Consider the following 13,484-nt stretch of genomic DNA (forward strand, 5'->3'; position numbering starts at 1 on the left):
TGATGCAGCAGCCAAGATCAGAAACATGAAAACAGAAATTTGAAAGGATAGCAGCAGATAGAAATGAATGTAACAAGGAGGAAAGGGGATTCAGAAAGAGAAGATGCAGGAAGGCAACAGGGAGAATTAAGATGTTGAGAAAGATTAACATGGCAAGGCAGAAGCTAAAAAGGCAGAAAGAATAACAGAACATGAAAAATGGGAATGCTGCAAGAAGAGACAACAGAAAGAAGCTCAAAACAAGGGAAAGGCACAGAGAAAGTTAAGAACATCGACAAAAATGATATTCTGCTTCATGCAAGCAATACCACAATCAAAGACATGCACCCATCTTTGTTTTAGATACTAAACTGTCAAGTACCATATGCCACTGGGCTGAAGCATGAAACAGATGAGTATATTCCAATTTGCTAAATTCCCTCGCTAAATAATTCCGAGCAACCTGAAGCTCAGCTCTTTTGTGGCCATGAACACCTGCACTTCTACAGCAATGTTTCAGCTAATATAATTGGACAGGAGATGAGTCAGCAAACTACTGCAGATGTTGGAATGTGAAACAAAAACAGAAAAAGCTGAAAAAACTCAGCAGGCAGCAGGTCCAACAGCATCCGTGGGAAGAGAAAAGAGTTAACATTTCAAGTCCATTCTGAAGAAATCATAGGGCATTGAAACATTAACCTTGTTTTTTCTCCCTACTGATGCTGCCAGACCTGCTGGGTTTTTCCAGCTCTCTCTGGTTTTGATTAATTAGCATGCATGTGTCAATTGGTAAAGATCTTGTACTCAAAAAGTGGAACAAGAAAGAATTCTACAACTAAAAGAAAGAAAATCTTTCCATGGGGAAAAAACCACAAGTAATAAAAAAACTGAAAAATTAACAAAGTTACTTCTTTCTTCAGCCAACTCACTACACAAAAAATAGCTTTGCAGTGTAAAAACATTGAGGAAGATTTTTTTTAAAGTACGCTAATTTACTTTAATATCTATTAGAGCATTTCTATTTGGAGACCTGTCTCCCCTAAAAAACCTCACGTTTGAGTAACATCCTTAGGTAACACCCATGTCTGTAATACCTAATCTTGTGAAATCTGACTAAAACTACCAACGTTGAACTTTACAAGACTTATGTTTCAAAGTAAGATGAACAGACCTGGAGGTGGGAATGTTGGGTCCCAATAAAGTTCTGCCTGGAGATAGGCCAATGAGATCTGGTCGTTATGGGGAAAGAAACCTCAACCTATTGTAAATCATGAAACAAATTTTGCACCTGGACACAGGAGGGGGGACAGCAATTTTTTTGGAGGGAGACAAATAAACTATTGCTGTGCAGGAGCAGCAGATACTGCTGTGAAGAGCAGAGACAAGACTATTTTGTGCTAGCAACCAAGCAGCAGACTGGTGAGAGCTGGTTCATTATTTTGGAGAAGACGATTGAGTATTTAGGACATTTGGAGATTTAGTGAACAAAGAATCACTAACGTGGGCCTTGCTGGTAGTAGTTAGTTCTGGAGTACTCAGACTGAGTGGAATGATTTTAAGGATACAGGAAAATTCGACCTACTGTGGAAGACAGAAGTGAGCCAAAAAAGCTGGGATTAACTTATATAAGACAAGATTAAGACCCTTGTGTCTGAAGCGTGGTATAAAGTAATATATTTTGTACAGCATACTTCAATTGTATCAATTAGTTAATGTGAAAGCACATTTTCTTTAACTTGATGTGTTAGTTGCCTGTTTTTTTGTTTTTATTCCAATTCAATCAAATCAAGTCCAATTCAGAGTCTCAACAAGTTGAGACATCCCCGATCCAAGCTGACAAGACAGGGCTCTCACCTCCTGTCTTGGGCTTGATCTACATGATCCAAGCTGATTGGAGTAGGCATTACACCTCCTCCAAGGCTTGATCTCATTTGCATCTTAGCCAAAAGGCCGAGATGCCGCTTTTAAAAATTGCTTCAAATGAAACTAAAATGTAACCTAATGACTTCAACCAAGCACAGCATGTCAATACTACACTTGATCTTAGCCAAATGGCCAAGAAGCGATAAGTAGCATGGAATCTATGATTTGTTTGTTAAAATAAAGGTCTTTAAAATGTGAAATCCTGTCCTTTGGTTATTTCGGTTCGTCACTGGGAAATAAGCCATCAGTTTCTACAGGGATCGCAACACTTATATACATTACGCAAAATCTCTTACTATGTACCTGTCAACATCTTTGCAAATCCAAGTGCACTCTTCCTCAGGCTTTTAACAATTGGGAGTTAGTTTTTCAAAATTCTTAGAATCAGTTGGAACATTTTCTGAGATAAGCTTCAATAGGAAACATTTTAAGTTATCGTTCCCTCTACACACACAGGCAGAGTGGACTTTTTCATATTACTTAATTTATTTAAAATAGTTCCACAGGAATGCATATACCTAGTACAAAAAGGGCTATTGTTCATATAAACAGACTTCTCTGTATCCCTTCAAGAGGGAGCTGGACACGTTCCTGACTAGACCAGAGATTGCATCATGGAAGGTAAAAGTGTCTTTATAGGTAACACAGCCCATGTGATTTTCGGGAATGGCTTTGATCATCTCAGGGGGTCAGAGAGGAATTCCTGAGTACTTTTTCGTTTTTTTCCCTTCTCCAGTAGATTGTATAGCTGGGGGGTGGGTTGGGGCAGCAAGAAAGGGAAAGGAAGAGAAAGCTGGTATTGATAGCTGAGCCACTGGGGTGTGCAGTATGCTTGGTGGACCACTGGTCTTTTCCTGCCTTTACTTGTATACATTAGTACTTGGCTCTAGTTCACTTTGGGCTACACATAGAAACAAGCAGCAGGAGTAGATCATTCGGCCCTTCGAGCCTGCTCTGCCATTCATCTTGACCATAGCTGATCATCGAATTCAATACCCTGATTCCCCTTTCTCCCATATCCCTTTAGCCCCAAGAGCTACATCTAATTTCTTCTTGAAATCACACAACATTTTGGCCTCAACTACTTTTTGTGGTAGTGAATTCCACACATTCAACACCCTCTGGGTGAAGAAATTTTTCCTCACCTTAGTTCTAAAAGGTTTACCCCTTATCCTCAAACTATGACCTCTAGTTCTGGACTCCCTCACCTTTGGGAACATTCCTTCTGAATCTACCCTGTCTAACCCTGTTAGAATTTTATAAGTTTATTTGAGATCCCCTCTCACTCTTCCAAACTCGTGTGAATATAATCTTAACTGACTTAGTCTCTCCTCATATGACAGGCCTGCCATCCCAGGAACCAGCCTGGTTAACCTTTGCTGTACTCCCTCTATAGCAAGGACATCCTTCCTCAGATAAGGATATCAAAACTGCACTTCTCCAGGTATGCCTTACCAATGCCCGATACAATTGCAGCAAAACATCCCTATTCCTATACTCAAATCCTCTCCATGAGGGCTAACATACCATTTGCCTTCTTTACTGCCTGCTGTACCTGCACACTTACTTTCAGCAACTATGCACGAGGACTCCAAGGTCTTGTTGAGTATCCATCTTTCTCAATTTACGAACATTCAAGTAATAATCTGTCTTCCTATTATTGCTACCAAAGTGGATAACTTCACATTTATCCACATTATACTGCATCTGCCATGCAGATGCCCCCACATGCTCAGCCTGTCCAAATCACACTGAAGCATCTCTGCATCCTCCTCACAGCTCACTCTCCCACCCAACTTAGTATCATCTGCAAATTTGGAGATAATACATTCAGTTCCCTGTTCCAAATCATTAATGCACAATGTGAACAGATGAATCCTAGCACAGATCTCTGCAGAACCCCACTAATCACTGACTGCCAATCTGAATAAGATTCATTTATGCCAACTCTTCGCTAACCAGCTTTCTATCCATCTCAAGACATTATCTGCAATCCCATGTGCTTTAACTTAACATAGTAGTCTGTTATGTGAGACCTTGCTGAAAGCCTTCTGAAGTCTAAGTAAACCACATCCACTGGTTCTCCTTGGCCAACTTTACTAGTTACATCCTCAAAAAATTTCAATAAGATTCATCAAGCGTGATTTCACTTTTGTAAATCCATGCTGACTTTGTCTGACTATACCACTGCTTTCCAAATGCCGAGTGATGAAATCCTTGATAATAGACTCGAGCAACTTCCCCGACGTTAGGCTCACTGGCCTATAGTTCCTGTTTTCTTTCTACCTCCCTTTTTGAATAGTGAGTTTACATTAGCTACCCTTCAATTCTGTCGGAACTATTTTAGAGTCCAAAGAATTTTGGAAAATAACCATCAATGGAACTACTATTTCCAGGGCAACTTCTTTAAGTACTCTGGGATGAAGATTATCAGGACCTGGAGATTTATCCACTTTCAATCCCATCCATTTCCCCAAAACCATTTCTCTACTAATGTTGATTTCTTTCAGCTCCTCACCAAAACAGCACTTCTGACATATTATTCATGCCTTCCTTTGTGAAGACTGAAGTACAAATTTAATTCCTCCGCCATTTCTTTATTCCCCTTTATTCTTTATTACACCATGGGAGATATGACAGCTATATGGCTAGATAGTATTTCTGCAATAAAATTTTCCTTCCCAAGCTTTGATCCTTTCCATTTTTCACACAGCTTCAACTTATCTCCAGCTATTCCTATCTGTTTTCTGCCATTACATTTCTAACTCAGTTTACTTTTCTATCATTTTTCTGATCTTCATCACTTGCTACTTTTAAGGGAACAAATAAATCAAGGATACAATTTCTGTTTTATTCATAATATCCAGCAAGACATTGATTTTGAGAACGGTGTTAGCATTTTCCTAATCCATGAAAATGCCCATCTTCAATGCTGACATTACATGATATTTAAAGCAACTCAATCACATCAGATGCAATTTCTTAATAAAAGTATTCAAATTTCTTTAACAGTTGCACAGTACCATTTTCCAGTTAGCAAACAGATAAGTGCAATTAAGATCGTTCATAAAGGAACTGGACAGGTGGTGAAATATGTAGTGCCGGGTAGTCATTGCGATACCTTGGCTGATGCCTCATACCCTAAACATTTATAGGGAGCTGTTCAAAGTTAAAACGGTGGGAGAACAATATTTTCTCAAGGGGCAGAGTTTGGGAATAACATTAGCAATGTTGAAATACTCGGCAGTTTTACTCTGGTCCTTCAGCTTAAAGAAATTGCTCAAGTGGAGACTACCTTTTATAGAGTTTTTCGGGAACTGCAATAACAAAAACACGTTTTCCATCTGGCTCCTGTTCAAAAGATTCTGGTTTCTGATGCCATAAGATCAAGGAGGTCAGGCTTTTTGTTCTAGAAATCTTTTCTAAACTGAATTGAGGAATCATAGCAAGATGATTAAACTACTGTGAAATCGGAATCACCTATTCCAACCAGTACTTGTCTATGTATATAAAGCAAAAATAAACACACTACACTTCCTGACATCAGGGAGCTGTTCAGAAACTTCTACCTTGCACAAGATCAGGTTCTTGTGGGGGAAGGCCACTGTGGGATGTGAGCAGTTCTGGGCCTCGCCCATGAGAGGGTCATGCACCCCCATTGATCATGCAACTGTTACAGGAATGAAAGCCATATGAACCGAGGTACTTATATCATTCCAAACCTTCTTCAGTTTGTTTTGCAGATCTGGAATGGGTGTTATACACACAAATCTTTTATAACCTCGGGCAATAGAGAGGATTCACCAGAGAAGCTTTTGTCACACAGCATCATAGGCCACAAGGTCGAGAGGGAGGGAGATCAGGAGAAACCCAACCAGGGCTGTTTTCATTACGGAATAGCATCTGCATGACAGTGCGTGTTCCAAACACATATCAAACAATTTCAGATATCTTCATGCGAGATTCATTCTTATTTCATTACATTGTATAAAAACACATTCACTTCAATTCAAACTTTTAGTCTTGGGGTGGGATTTTCCGGCCATACTCACGTCATGTTCCCACCCTGTCACAGCACTCCTCTCAAAATAGGAGAATCCTGCCCTCACTGTGTGGTTTGATGTCATATCTTGACGTATAATGCCTCTGAGGCATCTTGGGACATTTTATTACATTATTAACTGTCCATTTTGGAAGGTCCAGAGTCTCCACAAGTCTGAAAATCTGGAGTTGCTCTCCCTCAGTTTTAAAGAAATGTTGGTATAAATTTCACTTGAAGGTTCTGAAATACATTCACTAGCTTTTGTTCAACTTTGGAAAAAGGCTGAGGAAAAATTACATTATAACTGACTGAATGGTGGCGATACATCCTGGAAAATCAGAAAAGAAATTTTCGGATAGGATTTCAAAAGATTTGTGGAGAAAGTCTTTAGTTTTTATAATTAAAGGGTGACAAGTTTACATTGGCAAAACATCAGATGCAGAAACAGGATTTTTTTAAGCAAAACATTGACAGATAAGTATGACAAAGATTAACAGCAGGTGCATGCAAACATTCTCAGCAAGTACAGAATTTATATATAGATACAGGTCTAATCCTCTTTATTCAAAATATCTGTTAATCCAAACAGAACATGCAAAAACTGACTCACATTTTGTTAAACTTAAACTGCTTAATTTAAATTACTAGATAATTTGAGTTATTATCCCTACCATTAAAAAAACTTAAAATGAACAAAAGCATAATATTGTTTTTAATCAAACTTGCCCAATAAGTTCACCAGCTGGCTCACGTCAACAATAGCAACTCAAAAATCACTTCTCATCAATTTTAAAGGCAACAGAGATGGGCAGTGCACAATAAACTTTAGAATATTCATGGCAATTCTAAGAAAGTTTATTACAATGCATTTGTAATAAGCTGCATTGCACCATGACAGAACTTTTCTGGAGATATTCCAAATTGTAAGACATTTAACAGTGCAAAGCAAATCCAAATTGTAACAATTTGAGATTTGTTTGATCTTTCGTACTCAAAGCTATCTTTAATTGATATTTTGTAAGAAGTATATACAAAATGTATTGAGACAGAATAACAGCTGTGCTTGTTAACTAATGTTTTCAGTGATGATTTTCATGGCAAACCCTGAAGAAATCAATGAAGTGATGTTTCGTGGTGAAATCCATGGGGGCAATTCTCCCAAAAAAGTTCTAGGTGTCAATTTCACGTAAAAACTGGAGTAAATCACGCTGGTTTTTTTCAGCAGGAGTTTCAAAATGAATCTCCCACACTCTGTGCACTGCAGAGTGTAGAAGTGTAAATCAGTCCAAACATCAGTGGACGGGGCCTATCCCTGCTGGAAAGACCAGCAGCACAGTGCTGAGTGCGCCACCACGCATCTGTCAGTGCCAAGATTGACACATGCGCAGTAGCCTTGCATTGCTGGCCAGCTCAATCGCTGGCCAGGCCCGCGACCCCTCAGATTGCCGGCTGTACGACCCAACCCCATATCTGATCGCTGACCCCACAGGTATGTCCAAGCCAGGATCGCACCTCCCCCTCCAGCCTCCATCATTCTCCACCCTCCCACCGCACCCCCCCAACAGCCCCAACCCCACCCCGATCGCTGGCCTCCCTCCTTCTGTCACTCAGCCCAAATGCAGATTGGCAGCTGGACCCCCACACCCACTGGTCACCCTCCCAGAGGCCCTGCTCCCATTAGGCCCTACCCCTTGGCACTGCCTGATGCCCAGGCTGGCACTGCAAAGGTGGCAATCCCCAGGGGGCACTCCATCCTCTGGGGACCTCGCACCCCCCCCCCCCCCCACCCCCACCCCCCCCGGCTGCCAGCTCCATGCAAATTGGGAACTATACTAAACACTCCTGGCCAGGGGGCGGGGGCCTGGAGATTTCAGTCCCATTTCCCTAATTTATGCAGCTCCGCGCTTATTTCTGGCGTGGAGCTGATGGTGCCAGAAATCCAGCTGCCGGAGACTAGGAGGCCGTGGCACCCCCCAGGGAGCCCGCAAATGGCCACCCCCTCTCCCCCATTCTTGTAGATCAAAATAACACTACAAAATTCCACCATTTCCTAATGGAATTTGGCAAGATCATCTCGGACAACTTCATGAATGCCACCACCAAACCCTTTTGCCGTACTATGTTACAGTTGTGAGAAAGAGCAACGATCACACAGCTAATGACACCAAAAAACAAACCAGTAGGCAAGAAACTACAACTGAACACCTGACCGTATTTTTAAAAAGGTTCATTCTCATTTTCCAAATTTGGTGCGAACTATTGAGTCTAGCCCATTATGAAGGCTGGTCTGACATAGATATTAAATCATAATCTTTGATGCACGTCCAAAACAAAAAGCAATGAAATTAAGAACACACGTTGATCCTCCTTTCTAACCGTCTTGCCACATGAAAATAAACCAAGTCATACCAGGCTGTTATTACAGCCACTGTAATTTAATATAAAATGTTGAGAATCTGTTATCATTCAGAAATTAAAAATGTGTAACAGCAAAAGCAATGTCTCGATTGTTTTCTCTAATTCTCAGAAATTAGATTTTAAAGCTTTGCAAGCTATTCTTTAAGCAACCCCTCTCCCTTTGTCATGAGAAAATTTCCTTTGAATAGGCAGCAGGAAATTGAATTTCAATGCTCAAGGCAATGCAAAGTAATAAATAGAGGATGATTTCACTTTTATAGCTTAAAGGGTTCTAGAAAATGAACAAATTTTGAGGGAAAGTTCAATTTTAAGCTCAAGGTTACCACATATCATAATTTCATAATGTGGTGCGATCAGACAAGGATATTGAATTTTCAGCAAATATTAATATCTCAAGTCTAATTTTCTCAGTTGATTACAGAAAGGCTTTGTAGTGTACCAAAATTATTTGGCAGATTTGGAATATATAGGAAAATGATCTTGCTTTAGAGTAGTGCATAAAGCCTTTAAGCTATTGATGCTTTAGCATGTTTGTCAAGCCATATTTTGTGATCACATGCTATTTTACTGTAATTAGAACTTCTGTTAATAAACTGGCATTGATTGTAACTATTAGCTGCACCTCAGTACAGACACTGTCAACAATTTATAATGGCTAAGCCAAGACAGAATATTTCATTACACCCATTAAAAGAGCGATATTCGTTTTGTTAGAACGCCAGTGCCTTGGAAATGCTTGCTCTGTTTGTCCACTAACTGTATTGGAGGCTTCAAAAATGACTTGACAACTGAAGAGTGGTTACAAACTGTTAGAGGTAAATACAAGCTCAGTTGAAGCATTCAAAAGGAACCAAGCATACTCTTAGCACAGGGATTTAATGCCAAAAGGGACAAAAACAATTCAATCAGGGCACACTTAAACTCCTGAAGTAGGGAACCAGAAGTCAATCTTTACTTTAAGATTTATGCACAAGTTGAAACATTGGCTTGAACTTTCTCAGTGTGTCAATTAGCGTCAGATTGTTGCTCCATGCCCAATTACTGACCACAATTTTTTTTAATGTTATTGCACCCACCCAACCTTCCAACTCAGAGCAGGCAAGATCCAGGCCGTGCACCACATCCTCATAGCCCAAAGTCAAATCCAGCAGTCAAAATGAAGAAATCTCTCTTCGTTTTAGGGCACTAGCTGCCATAAACCAGATAAGTTTAAAGGAATATCGAAATGCAAATGTCCTTGACAGGACAGAGAAGGTAAGTGTCTAAGGGAAGTTGATAAGATTTTGGGGTGGGAGGAGTATTTGGAGTTCGGGGTGTTTGAGGTCGGAGGGGATCAGAGGTCGAGGGGTGGGTTGGGATTGGACCTCAGGGGGCAGAGTCATCCCATTTGAGTGGGAGGTCTGCTGTAGGCTGGTAGGAGACCCGGGTGGGGGCGAGGTCTGCTGTGGGCACGGAGCGACAATACAATGCTGATTGCCACTCTTGAGGAAGTTCAAACCGAGGGGAAATTTGCACTTCTGGGCAATTCCCATGCAAACTTTACCTGTGAACTTTCTGAAGGGGATCCTCCAGCACGTTTGGGGTAACTCACCCCTAGTATAATGCCAGGGGGCTGAGAAGTTACAGCCCAACAAGTGTCTAGCTCACAACTCTCTGCTTACATTTGGGACCTTCACCGTCTACATTATTAAACTGATTACTGGCTTAACAAGCTGAACTATCGACATAATTCAAATCAAACATTTCTGTTAGAAAATGTCCTACATTATTACATCCAGAAGATAGATTTGGAAATATTATGCAATTTATTTTTTTATAAATGTATACATAAACATGCAAATAGGGCTCAGATTACTCAATTAAGTAGTAATAAACTAAAATAAAATCATCTTTTGGCATCATATCTTACTCGTGACATGTATGAACTATCAAAATACCTGAAAAGCCACTGATAAATTGGACAAGTGTTTCTTGAGCATGTTTATCGCATGTTTGTTTATGCCCACAACTGCTCCTTTAAAGGTTCCTATTCCTTCAAGCAAGGTTGCTCCCAAGTTTGCACATCAAAAAGCTTCTAATATCCATCATACCTCTTCAAAATTTCAACCCCATTTAGATGATCAAATTATTAACACAACACTCACAAATCAAGTTGATATTTTGGAAATCTCAATACCTTAAGGGGGGCACGGTAGCACAGTGGTTAGCACTGCTGCTTCACAGCTCCAGGGTCCCGGGTTCGATTCCCGGCTCGGGTCACTGTCTGTGTGGAGTTTGCACATTCTCCTCTTGTTTGCGTGGATTTCCTCCGGGTGCTCCGGTTTCCTCCCACAGTCCAAAGATGTGCGGGTTAGGTTGATTGGCCAGGTTAAAATTGCCCCTGAGATGCGTAGGTTAGAGGGATTAGCGGGTAAATATGTGGGGGTAGGGCCTGGGTGGGATTGTGGTCGGTGCAGACTCGATGGGCCGAATGGCCTCCTTCTGCACTGTAGGGTTTCTATGATTTCTAAACATCTCAGATTTCTATTCATACATATTTGTTTTAACCTAGAATCATAAAAAAAATTAGGCTCCCTACCCAATTCTTATTTGCAGAATCTTTAGGCAATGATCACTGCTTAAAACAGGGATTCCCAAACCATGAATTGTAATCCCTAATGGGATTGCAAGACAGAATTTTGGGGTCGCAAGATCCAAGATAGTAATGACAGTTTTGGCCGATCGGAATTCTTGCAATGGGCCACATTGCTAGAATTACAACTCCTTATAATGCTCCGCGGCAATTGTCTGGATGGTATTTGCAGGATCTGCTTTGGCTGGCTTACATTTTGCTATCACAAATTTGATTCAGCAGTACTTGCTGCCCTCAAGAGGGATGTAACAAACAGCCTGCTGACTGGGGTCACTGTTTTAAGGATAGGATGATGATGTCCAAGTTAGCACCGTTATGAGGGACAAAATTAGTGTAGCAATGCATCTCATTTATCAGATTCCTGGAACACCAGCACACGACATCACATGAAGCCTTTACAAAATGTGTGTCACATCATTTACAACCAAACTGACAATGCAAGTTACATAAACATCCTGACTCTCACTCAGGAGTCAGGTCAATTTAAAAACATTACAATGTGGTCACAGTGGGAAAGGGTTTGGGAAGCATTGGGTTAAAAACTTCCTCAAACATTCTTTGTGCAGGCAGGTCCTTTTACTGCTCCTTTAATCTTCTGAATTAAATGTTACACTTGTCAATGAGAAACTCTGGATCAGTGACAAGTTTGGTTAAATATTAATTTTAAAAATACAACAGCAATGCTTTTCGTCTTCATTAAAATTCTCTGTGTCGCAATTCCTGGCACTAATACAATTGCCTTGTTGTTAGACCACTTAATATTATTCTCCGATTTGGCTATTTGTAGTTTATAAAATAGACCACTGCTCTTTGCTCGAATCTGTTTCATCTTTCACAAGTATTCTACAGCTAAATGTTTAAAAGGTAATACACCACTTGAATGAAAGGCCACAAAGAAGGAATAAGGGGTGAGAGTGGCCAAATACAACAAAGTCAGTAAATCTTTTGTGACAAGGAATCATGGAGCTTTTAATACAGATCATTAAAAGTTAACATTTCCAGGCCACTTCAAATAAGTGGAATTATTAGACTTCAAGTGGGTAGAAAATTCAGTTTTCCCTTTGTTTACTTTCTATGAACGTCAAGACTGTAGACCAATGCATTGCAGAAAACCAAAGAGACCTCAGTATTTCAGCATTCAATGCAGTTGATGCATGCAAGACAGGATGCAGTCCATACTAACAGAACATGAATTATGTACATGCAAAGCAAAGGCGTACAACAAACTATTTTCTAATCTGACTCCATACACCACATTAATATGAAAATCAGTTTTTCAAAAAAACTTTGCAAAATTTACCTTACATAATGTAGGTTTCAGCCAAGCTCTCCAAATTCCAGTGCCGGAAGACTCCATTAAATCTCCCTCTCCCCCACAGATTGTCATCAGCACTCTTTCATGCACACCCAACCCTCACCCCAAACCACCTCCCCCAGACGCATTCAGCAGCCCCCCTCATTCAGCCCCTCAATCACTCAAACCATCCCCGAGCCTCTACCCAGATGCACTCACATATCCTCTCCTCCACAACACCTGCCTCCCCATCAAACCTAGATTTCTCCACCTCAGTGGACAGCTGCAGCCAGTGCCTGTAAAATCTGCACTGCCAGGAAAGGGTGACCCACCTCCCCAGGGGACAGGAGCTCAGGCCCTGGGGATTGATACTCCGGCAGGCCAGAGAGCACCGCCTCCTCCAACACTGGACACTTGGGGCAGTGCTCCGCAAGCTTGTGCTAACAAATAAACCTGTTGGACTTTAACCTGGTGTTGTGAGACTTCTTATTGAACTTGGGTACTGTCAGGGTTGGAAGCAGACCAAGAAAAAGGCGGCAAAAGGCAGCAACTGCTGAAGGGAGGATGCAGCTGAGACGGTGGCTGGTTGGAATCTCCCTCTTCATAGAATCCCTATAGTGCAGAAGGTGGCCTGGTCCATCAAGTCTGTACCGACAACAATTCCACCCAGGCCCTAGCCCCATAACCCCTCATATTTACCCTGCTAATCCCTCTAACCTATGCATCCCAGGACACTAAGGGGCAATTTATCATGGCCAATCAACCTAACCTGCACATTTTTGGAATGTAGGAGGAAACCGGAGCAAAGCCACGTAGACACGGGGAGAATGTGCAAACTCAGCACAGACCAGTGACCCAAGCCAGGAATCGAACCCAGGTCCCTGGAGCTGTGAGGCAGCAGTGCTAACCACTGTGCCTCTTCTCAGAGGCTGAAACCTGAGGCTTAGTGGAAGGCTGCGGTTGGGGTGGGACTGAGTCACTCACTAACAGGGCCTTGGATTGGTTGAGATGATACAGCCATTCTCCACCAGTAACTCCTGTAGCAGAGGTGGCATCAGGAAAATGTCTTCTGCTCAGAGAACTCTGCAGGCTGCACATTGGAGTAGCAGTACTGAGGACAGGGCCTCGGAACTTCCCAAATACATAAGGCAAGTGAGAATACCAGCAGATTAATGACAGTGAAGCTGAGTTGGCAT

General features: G+C 41.3%; 1 protein-coding gene and 1 non-coding gene across 2 annotated transcripts in view; both read right to left on the bottom strand.

Moving 5' to 3' along the window:
• The window catches only part of LOC144502531 (zinc finger protein 618-like), a 118,115-nt gene that overhangs the window by 73,473 nt on the left and 31,158 nt on the right, over positions 1–13,484 (bottom strand). The window lies entirely within an intron of this gene.
• Positions 1,848–2,046, bottom strand: LOC144503248 (U2 spliceosomal RNA). The gene has a single exon (XR_013499463.1). It is a non-coding gene; the product is annotated as a U2 spliceosomal RNA (small nuclear RNA).

Source organism: Mustelus asterias, chromosome 13 (assembly GCF_964213995.1).
Source record: "Mustelus asterias chromosome 13, sMusAst1.hap1.1, whole genome shotgun sequence".
Taxonomy (NCBI): Eukaryota; Metazoa; Chordata; class Chondrichthyes; order Carcharhiniformes; family Triakidae; genus Mustelus; species Mustelus asterias.